This window comes from Hakea prostrata, chromosome 4 (genome assembly GCF_041222555.1).
Source record: "Hakea prostrata isolate BN-2017 chromosome 4, UWA_Hpros_2, whole genome shotgun sequence".
Taxonomy (NCBI): Eukaryota; Viridiplantae; Streptophyta; class Magnoliopsida; order Proteales; family Proteaceae; genus Hakea; species Hakea prostrata.
In genome coordinates this window covers 22,869,998-22,879,522 of record NC_142603.1, presented here as the reverse complement: position 1 = coordinate 22,879,522, position 9,525 = coordinate 22,869,998, and positions in this window count along the sequence as shown.

Here is a 9,525-nt window from a genome sequence, read left to right as displayed (position 1 = left end):
ATTTTCGTCTTTTCCACGTGAGGGGTTGATATGGGAGGTTTTCTACCCGACCGACTTCAGACCTGAGTGGGGCTAAACCAAACACTTAGTCGGGACCTTTACCGACTAACCAAAAAAGAGCATCGTTTACACTGGACCTACATGGCAACAACGCCCTAGATAGAAGGTCAACTACAAGGATGATTAAGCAGGCGGACGACAAGGAAGCATAGTCCAGGGTGAGAGAGCGACTCTTGCCGAGAAACCCGCCTAATACAGAAGAGGTAATACATACACTATAAAAACAAGGACTCACTCCTCCGGTAAGCATCCAATACATTATGAACACAACCCTATGTAGCCCTTGCACGGGATCTTAATCTGTTCACTGTTTGACTTAGCCATCGGAGGTGGCTTCCCGGCATACGAGCCAACCTGTGTTTAACCTTTCTTGCAGGACTCATCGTCTTGGGAACCAGAAGGGGCTTAGTCGGCATCAAAATAATAACTAAGACGCATCAGTTTGGCGCCGACTGTGGGAACGACAATCTTTAAGTCATGGCAAGGCGAGGAGCGAGTAACGAGTGTACTCGGCAAGAGATGGCCAGTGGTAACCCGAACCTAGAAGATCAAACGCATCAAGACGATGGAGCCGAACTTTCAACCCAAGTGGAACAAGAACCTCCCGAGGATAATCAGGTACCTAAAATTCCTCATGGGGAAGGCACGTCAAGGAGGCCCCAGGTGTGAAACCCAGCCCTAACCTAACCCTAACCTTGACCTGGAAACCCGGTTGTTTTTAGGTCCGAAGACCCGGAGTAAAGGAAGAAGCCAACTATGGGCCATCTCAGTAGAAGACATGGTGTTTGACTCTGAACCCATGGATGTTGATGATGGAGTTCCATACTTGGAGGTCTGTGCAGATCTGGAAAGAAAGCTGCACCTGTCTAAAGATGAGATTAGTTGAAGGACTTGGAGTACTATCTGACTTGGTTTTAAGGTATTTCTACACACTAGGTATGTCACTTTGATGTGTGTGCAAAAGCCCTTGAGGTTTAGAGCCCATTTGATCCTTCAATTCCCTGTTTGAACCTTACTAACCTGATTGGTCAACTCATTGGTCGACTAGGCCAGTCGACCAAGCAATCGACCAACTGTGTGTTAAATCCGAGAAAATCCAATTTTAGGGTTTTTCACTCTCTATTTAAACCTACATCGAGTTTCTTAGTTACGGCTGCCTCCTAAACACTTTGTGACATGGGAAGACCTTTCCAAAACTCTTTCCGGTGGTTTCAAAGATTCCTCTGCAGATCTGAAGCCTCTCATCTCTAATTTGTCAATTCAAGGTTAGTATCTCTTCTGAATTTTAAATTATTCTTTCTTCGATTTTGTTCTTGATTGAGATCAGGAAGAAGATGCTGCATTCTTGCAACCATTTATTCCATGATCTCATTCTATTCTTTGAGATCCATGATCATCGTCATGATCTTAACCCTAACCTGAAACTTTTCTTGAAACCCTGACCCTTGTTTGATCTTTTTGGAAACCATTGGTAACCTCCCATGTGAGGGTAACCACATGAATTATATTTATGTTAATCTAAACTCTCTTTCAATGATTTTCTTGCTAGCAATTATTTCCCTTTCATCTTGTAACCCTAGCCTGTTCATGAGAGCCATAAGGTTGAAACCCTAACTTCTTGGTTCAAATCAAGAACCCATCTCTTGACCTTGACTTGATGATTTTACCTTCCTATACAGTTCTAATACATTCTAGGAAGTTCCCCTTCAAATTTCGGATCAATCCGACTTCAAACGAAGAAGTTATGACCAATCTAGTTTTTGCATTTCCATACTGACTCGGTTGGTCGATTAGTCGACTGGGTCAGTAGATCAAGCACTCGACCAATGATGTCAGTAGCTTCATTTTTCGCTCAGTTTGATTCGTTTGCTCTTTGATCTTTGAGGTATCTTTCCTAATGTTGTATCTATGATTGTTAGGGGCTTATTTGCTAAGTTTGGAGTCTCTCTCTTTGATCTTTGGATTATCTTCGGCGATAATCAAGGTAAGGACAATTATTCATAATAACATAGATCGTATACTCTCTGGTTTCTACCTTAAGAAACTCTGAGTTTACTTCAGTTGGCAGCCCACTGAATTGTCACACAGTTTGAAGCATTTGGAACATCACCGGCTTAAGTTCAAAATGTAGTGCTTGAATATCTGGCCGTACTATGCTTGGATTCAACTCATGCAACATGGGGACAACATATGCTCTGATGGCCCTATCTCTATCATCACCCTTAGCTGCCATATTATTCTCATTATTATTCAATCCATTTCTCACTGCTTCAGCCATTGTTGGAACTGCTGCTAGGCCTCACTGCTCCCTTCTTCTAGCTCGAAATGTCCTTTCTATTTCAAAGTCAAAGGGTACCAACTCTTGATCAGGCAGCGTGCTCATACAAGGGTAAAAGCACCTGGAAATACAAGAAAACTAATATCAAAGTAAATAATTTCAATAGATAAAACAAGTACTTCTACACTAATTATCAAAGACAAAAATTCCCCGACAACGGCGCCAAAAACTTGTTGCTTGTATCTCAAGATATTACACAAGTACACGTATCGCAATCAAGTAATAAATGATAAGTAAAGTATCAATCCCATGGAGAATTATATCCTTAGCTTCAATGTAAAAGTAAAATTGATTTAAATGAAATTAACAAGGTTGATTGGTGATTGACTAACTAAATAACCAAATGACAGGTAAAGAAAACTAAGGAACTAAAATGTAGATTAAGCAATGGAAGAAACTTAGTGAGTGACAAGTGTGTTAAGAATCAAGTTTCCCTTCCCCTGAATTTTATAATGCAAATACTAAAGCAATACTACAACCCCAAGATAATTCAAGAACTTGGAATGAATGGCAATATGGTATTTTCTAGTACACATAAGCTAGCATCCTAAATCAACATCTACATATTCCTATGAAGAATTGAATTAAGAATGCAATTTAAACCTAATCCAATCAATGGTAATGTGAGGTAATTGGGTATTCCTACCCAACCTACTAATTAACACAACCTAATTAAAGATTATGCTAACTCACACAATTCAACAAACACCTAGACTCCATTAATTTTCCAATTAATGAAATCATAACATTCATTCAAGAAAGATCATTCAAGAACTGAAATTAGTCAATATAACATGCTGAATTCATTAACAATAAAGTGGATTGCAATAAAACTAAAGAACACATGATTAATTACATCTCAAAATTCAGGTTTAGGTACTACTATCATCCTAATACAGCAAAGATTTAACCCATAACATAATTCAAATGCATAAAACCAAGTATAGTTGTCATGAGACTAGAAAGTAAGAAGATAGAGTTATAAAAACAAGAAGAAACTAAAGCTTCAATGCTTCCACACGAGCTCCAGCCTTCTTCTCCAGCAAATCAGCAACTCCAGCAGCTCCTTGCTTCCACAAGAGCTCCAGCATTCGTTCTCTATCTCTCCTCGCTTCAGCCGAGCACTCTCTTGCCTCCCTTAGCCCAATGTGCCTCATTCTTCTCCTTTTCCCCCTTCTCTTTCTTCCAAAAATGCTTTCAATCATTAGGTTAGATTCTGGCCATAGGATTAGAACATTCCTCCTGAGATCAAGGGCTGAGAACAATTATATATTTACAAGAATTATGTCCTCTTAAGTTAGCCCCTTCTGGTCATTTCCACCTGTATTGGATCTAAGAATATTCTGCTCCGTTTTGCTGCAGCAACTTCACAGCAAAGTAAGAGGAAAGCTTCTTCTCCTATTATGGCTCTTTACCTACATTTTTCAAAAGAAAGAGAAACAGTCAAATTCATCCACAAATCTGAAGAGAAACTCATGTAAAGGTGATAATAATGAGCTAAACAAGATTCAACATGTTAAGACTAAATAGACTACATCTAATGAATACTATCACTAAAACAAGGACAAAATGCTCTTAAATCAAGCCATCTCAAGTATAAAGTTACCAAACTTAACTCTATTTCATAGAGTTATCACTGAGTTCATTCGAACTCACTCCTTTTTGTACAATCTTTTTGTTAGATTATTCTACAGGTACTGACTACTATGAAGGACAAGACGATGAAGCGCAAGCCGAAGAAGCGTACTACACGCAAGGCACTGGCAATTATGAAGATAACCCTGATGATCCCACGAGCAATCACATTGCGTACTACGATTAGACGTAATGTAGAGCTGGAACATCAATGTTGGATTGATGAAGTCCACTATTTTGAAGATGTCATCTATAAATTAGAAAACGCGTAGTTTACTTTGAACATTCTATTCTTGCTTTTCTTTAGAAACAATTGTAATTCTTTTTAGACTTACATACTAAGTTCCGTTGTATCTGTGGAGTGAGTTTCTGCCTCACTCTACTTCTTTTTTATGTGATTACATTTGGTATCATTTCCGCACTCTGATTATATTGATTATTCATTTCCTGATTTGAATCTTTTGTTTATAATATCAAAACCTTGATCATTTTCCGTTTATGATTATGTTATTATATATGTGGGAGGATGATATCCTCGATACTTGATCTTCGGGGTTGTGGATCACACTCCCGGGTATGCCAGTTAGGGTACCGGCTAGGGGGATGTGACACCAGGGACATGCCACTACGGCCGATGTAGATGAAATCCGAAGAGGAATGCTCGAGATGCAGGGGGTGTTGAGCGCTTTGGTCCATCTGATTGGAGTCAAACAAGGACCAAGACAAAACACCCAAACGGGAAGGTTACTCAGAGCCTTCCAAAATGCAAGGAGAACCCGACCACAAGGTGGAATCCCGAGAGGAGTGCGAGCTAAAGGCCAAAGGTCAGCTCATACAGACAGAACACGGTCAAAGACAGCCAAAGGACACAAGGGTCAGCGCCCTTGACCGCATCTCGGTACCTTCCCGAACAAGGTCCCTTCCTCAAAGGAGTCACCGGATCGAAAGCAAACAACAAGGGGAGAGTCCCAAGGAGCCCGATCGAGGGTATCAGTCTCCCGAACGCAGTTCAGAAGAACAAGCATTGCGGAGTCAGGAGCAATGGAGCAAGGTAGAATCGCCTCCGGAGAAGGATGACCAAGGTGGAACAAAGATAGAAAACTGGGACCATGATGAGGACCTAGACGTTGTGGATCGGGAGCCATTCTCAGATGAGATCATGAATATGCCCCTCCCTCAAAATTTTATCATGCCAACTTTCACTCCATTCGAAGGAAAAACAAACCCGAAAGAACATATTAGTTACTTCAAATCCATGATGACTGTTCTCGGACAGGAGAATGAACTTCTTTGCCGTACCTTCACGGCCTCCTTGAAGGGTGATGAGCACATTTATGTGTGAAATCTTAGGGCATAAAGCATGCATTTTACACACTTAGAGTGGAGCTACCTTGGGTTTTATGTTGTTTTTGCAGATTTTAGAACTTTTCAAGATTTAAGCAAATATTTGGAGTTTTGGGTATGAATCATGCAATTTTACATGTCAAGAGGTCCATTCAAATTCTCAAATGCAAAAATGGGCCTGATCTGGAGCATGATGGGCTAGAGATGTGATTATGAGCCAACTCCGAATATTTAAGAGATAAAGAAGGCAAATTTGATCTACGGCTAAGATTATAAATTATCAATCAAATCTACAGAGATAATATTGAGAGAGTCCAAATGGAGAAAAGAGTCCTTGCATACTTCAATATCTTATTTACTATTTGTAATTTGATTAAAGAAAGAAAAAGAGGAAAAAGAATTATATTCAGATAAGGAAGAAGGAAAAATCCTGTTTTGAATGTCTCTGTTCAATTTCGATCAAGCCCTTCATCGAACGGTCTTCCTGTGTTTGATCGAGCTGATATTTGGAGGAGAGCTTCATGACTTCTTGATCCTCAAATCCAACGGTGGAATTGTGCATTTGATCTCTCTAAGTCAGTCCTATTAGTACGTCAAAACCCTAATTGGTTGAGTTAGATAGGAACCCTGAGTTTGATTCAAATTCTGTCAAGATTCATATCCCATGTAGACTCTATAAAAGGAGAGCATACCCCATCAAGGGAGAACGTGTTTTAGAGCTTAGGAAGAGCACATTTTCTTTTCTCTTTAGCTTATTTAGGCTTTCTCTAGTTTTATTTGCTTGCTTTTGTGAGATTCTAATTTATAGATTGAATGGTTAGGTTTAATTTTTCTATGTAATGTAATGCAATTTCAAGTCCAAGATCAAGATCAAGTTCAAGTTTCAAGTTTCAAGATTCATTTTTCTTTGGGTCTAGCAATTGCAGATCTAGATCATTCTAGATCTAGATCTGGTTGTTAGGGTTGGTTGAGATTCGAATCATTTGTTCAAATCTTTTTTTTTTTTTTATTGGTTGAAGTTCAAAGATGCAAGTAAGTAACATTCTTCAATAATCTTCTCTCCCCCCTCCATTCCCTCTTCTATCTACCCCTCAATATTCTTAATTTAGGATTTACTTTCAGCATTTATTTATTGTTCTCCCTTCCCCTGGGTCCTTGATCAGAGATGCCTACAGTCGTGCCTCTCTTTGGTTAAGGTTTCCCTTTCCTTTTATTACTCTGTTATTTACTTTCTACAATTTACTTTCAGCATTTATTTATTGTTCTACATTCCCCTGGGTCCTTGATCCTGAACAGAGCTATGAGGTGAGGCTCCACAAATCTACCGTACTTGATGGCTCAATCTCTAAAGTTATGGTTGTAAAAGAACTCTGCTTCCGCGATGTCAAACAAGTGGGGACGCTATATCTAGCGCCACGGCCTCCCTTGGGTGTACGTCTCCCTCCTCGATGAGACATCAATGAGTAGAAGAGAAAATAAAAGGGGAAAAAAAAAAAGGAAATTGAAAGAAATTCCACGACTAGTGAAATTTTTGAAAAATATGGCAAATTGAACAAAAGATATGCATATTTGAGCTAAAATGCATGGTAATGTAACAAGGATGCTATAAACGGTGTGAATCTACTATAATATTAAATTTTCCATAGGTGAAAATACAGGGAGATATCAAATCTAGCATGGATTTGAAGCGAAAACAAAAAGAAATGGTACAAAAGAGAAGCCTACCTGTGGTTTCGCGGAGAAAGTGTTGTCAAATATCATGTTAGCACGCTATATAGAGCAGGATTCACCCAAGAAGTGAAGTAGAACCCCACACCAGAGCAAGAAAAAAATCAAAGAGAAGTGGGAATGACCAAAGGAGGGCAACGGTTGGATATAAAGCACTTGTCGCCGCCCTCCTGACCGGTTAGATGAACCCGACTGTTTTTCGGCTTGTCCGACTGGATTGGGTCAAACCATCCGAGAATTGGACCAACTTGTTCTGACTCAGCCAGTTTTTGGCCGGGTTGTGACCCAAGGGGACCGGGCGGTCAACCGACTCTAACTGACCGGTCACTTGACCAATCACTTCTTTGAGTTTTTTTTTTTTTTTTTTTTTTTTTAACTCTAGAATAGGGGCAGTTGAACGGGTGGTCATCTGAAGATTGACCATCCCCCTTTTCTGATGTGTTTTTGAAGTTTCAGAGATTTGGTGGTCGACTGGCCCATTTGACTGGCCCCAATAAATATCGTTTTTGGGCCTTATTTTTATGTTTTAAGCGACACCCATGCAGATGTATGCATCAATTGAATATGTTTCTTGGGTTTTAAGCATGAAATTGGATGATTGAGAATATGCCCATGTAATTTGGGAATGATGGAATTTGTGATTTGTGACAGGATGGTTAACTTAAGAAACCGAACACAGTTCAAGTCACAAAGATGGGAGTGAAATTCCTCCTCCTCATGTGGAAGTATTGCCCGCACCCCAAGGTGGTGACCTACCTAATGCCTCACCGGTGGTCACAACCCATGATGTGTTGAATATAATGACAAATATTGTGAAATTCCCTAAAATCCAACCCATTAACCCATCATTTTAGGACCACAAACCTAGAGTTCGAGTAGAAGGCAGCTATGGACCTTTCAGTTGAGCTTGGAGGTTCAAAATTGAACCCATTGAGTTGGATGAAGACAAAGAAGACCTAGATACCCTAATGGAGTTTAAGAGGAGAGAGAAAGTTAGTCCTAAAGGCATAAAAATGAGATTTTGGCATGCATGAAAATCAATGCTAGAGGACTCAAATGTCAAGGTAAACTACACCATTAATTGGGAAATAATTAGAGCTTTCTATCCTCCTAAGCCCATCAAAATTGGGCTTTGCATGAAGGAGATAGAGGGTTGATCGATTGGAACCGATTGAACAGTTTGATCAACCGCCCATGAAATTCGGGCAATTTCGGGATTTCGGGATTTCGGGATTTCGGGTTAAAACCCTATTTTAAGGTTCTCTCACCTCATAAATGCATTGTTTATGCTAGAAGGAGGCTACGAACGTGGGAGAGAGGATGAACTTGGAGATTTGAAGGAAGCTCACTCATTTAGCAATGCCAAAGCGCGAGATACGAAAAGAATCACGTGTTAAGGTAAGAAAACCCATAAAACCCTCTTTGCAACCTTTCTCTTCGAGTATTTGTTGGAGTATTTGTGATGAATTATTGCATTGATGGAGGTGATTGAAGTAGTTGGTTAGTATTGAATGCTTGGTTAAGTTTCCCTTTGTGTTTCCCAACTTCTTTGAGTGTTTAATAGTCCCATTTCACCTATTTGAGACCGATTGAGCCTCTCTAAGATGCCCGAGGGCGACTCTCCGAGAGCCAATTTGGGACTTCTGATTGGGAACTAATTGGAATGATTGGAAAGTGCTTTTAGGACAAAACTAGTGTAACAACCCCCATATTTCTAACCCGGGATCCATATTGTAGGTCCAAAAACCCGAAGGTCTAGCCGGGTAAATTTGTGGAGTGTCCGAATAGAAGTCCATGATCCATACCCTGAACCCATGGATCTGGATTCTCTTGTTGAAGAGCCTGCCTTGCTTGGTAGTTGGACCTTTGGAAGGCAAGTGATGTCTGGAGATGTTCGGAATGAAGGTAAGACCCCCCTCATGTGTTGATTAGGGTTAGGTTGTACTTGGACTTCAACCCCCTGAGCAAAGCACCCTTGTATAGCAATATACTAGGGGGCGGTTGCTAGTGGTGGTTGATTGGACCAAGCGACCGCCTAGTCCTGGTTGCGGGGTTTTGCCCTATTTTGCCCCCAGACTTCTATAAATAGCAACCCTCGTCTAGTTTACGAATAGTATATTCGGGATTGCTATTTTTGGTGGTTAGGCGGTAGTAGAGACGTGCTGGAAGGTGAGTGAAGTGCTGTTGGTGATTTGGAAGCTTCTCCTTTCTTTTCTAACTGATCTGGTTGAGGTAAGTAACTCCCTGTTCACTCATTCTTTACCCTCGGCTATGATTAAAGTAGATTTGTTTCCCTCTTTGGTTGTTAATGATCCTCTCATTACAGTGCCTACCTTTTTAATGCTCTTGATGAGATCAGGTCCGAAAACGAAACCCTGTTTTCGTGAAAAGGATTGATCCAATCAAGGGGAGGATTTTGG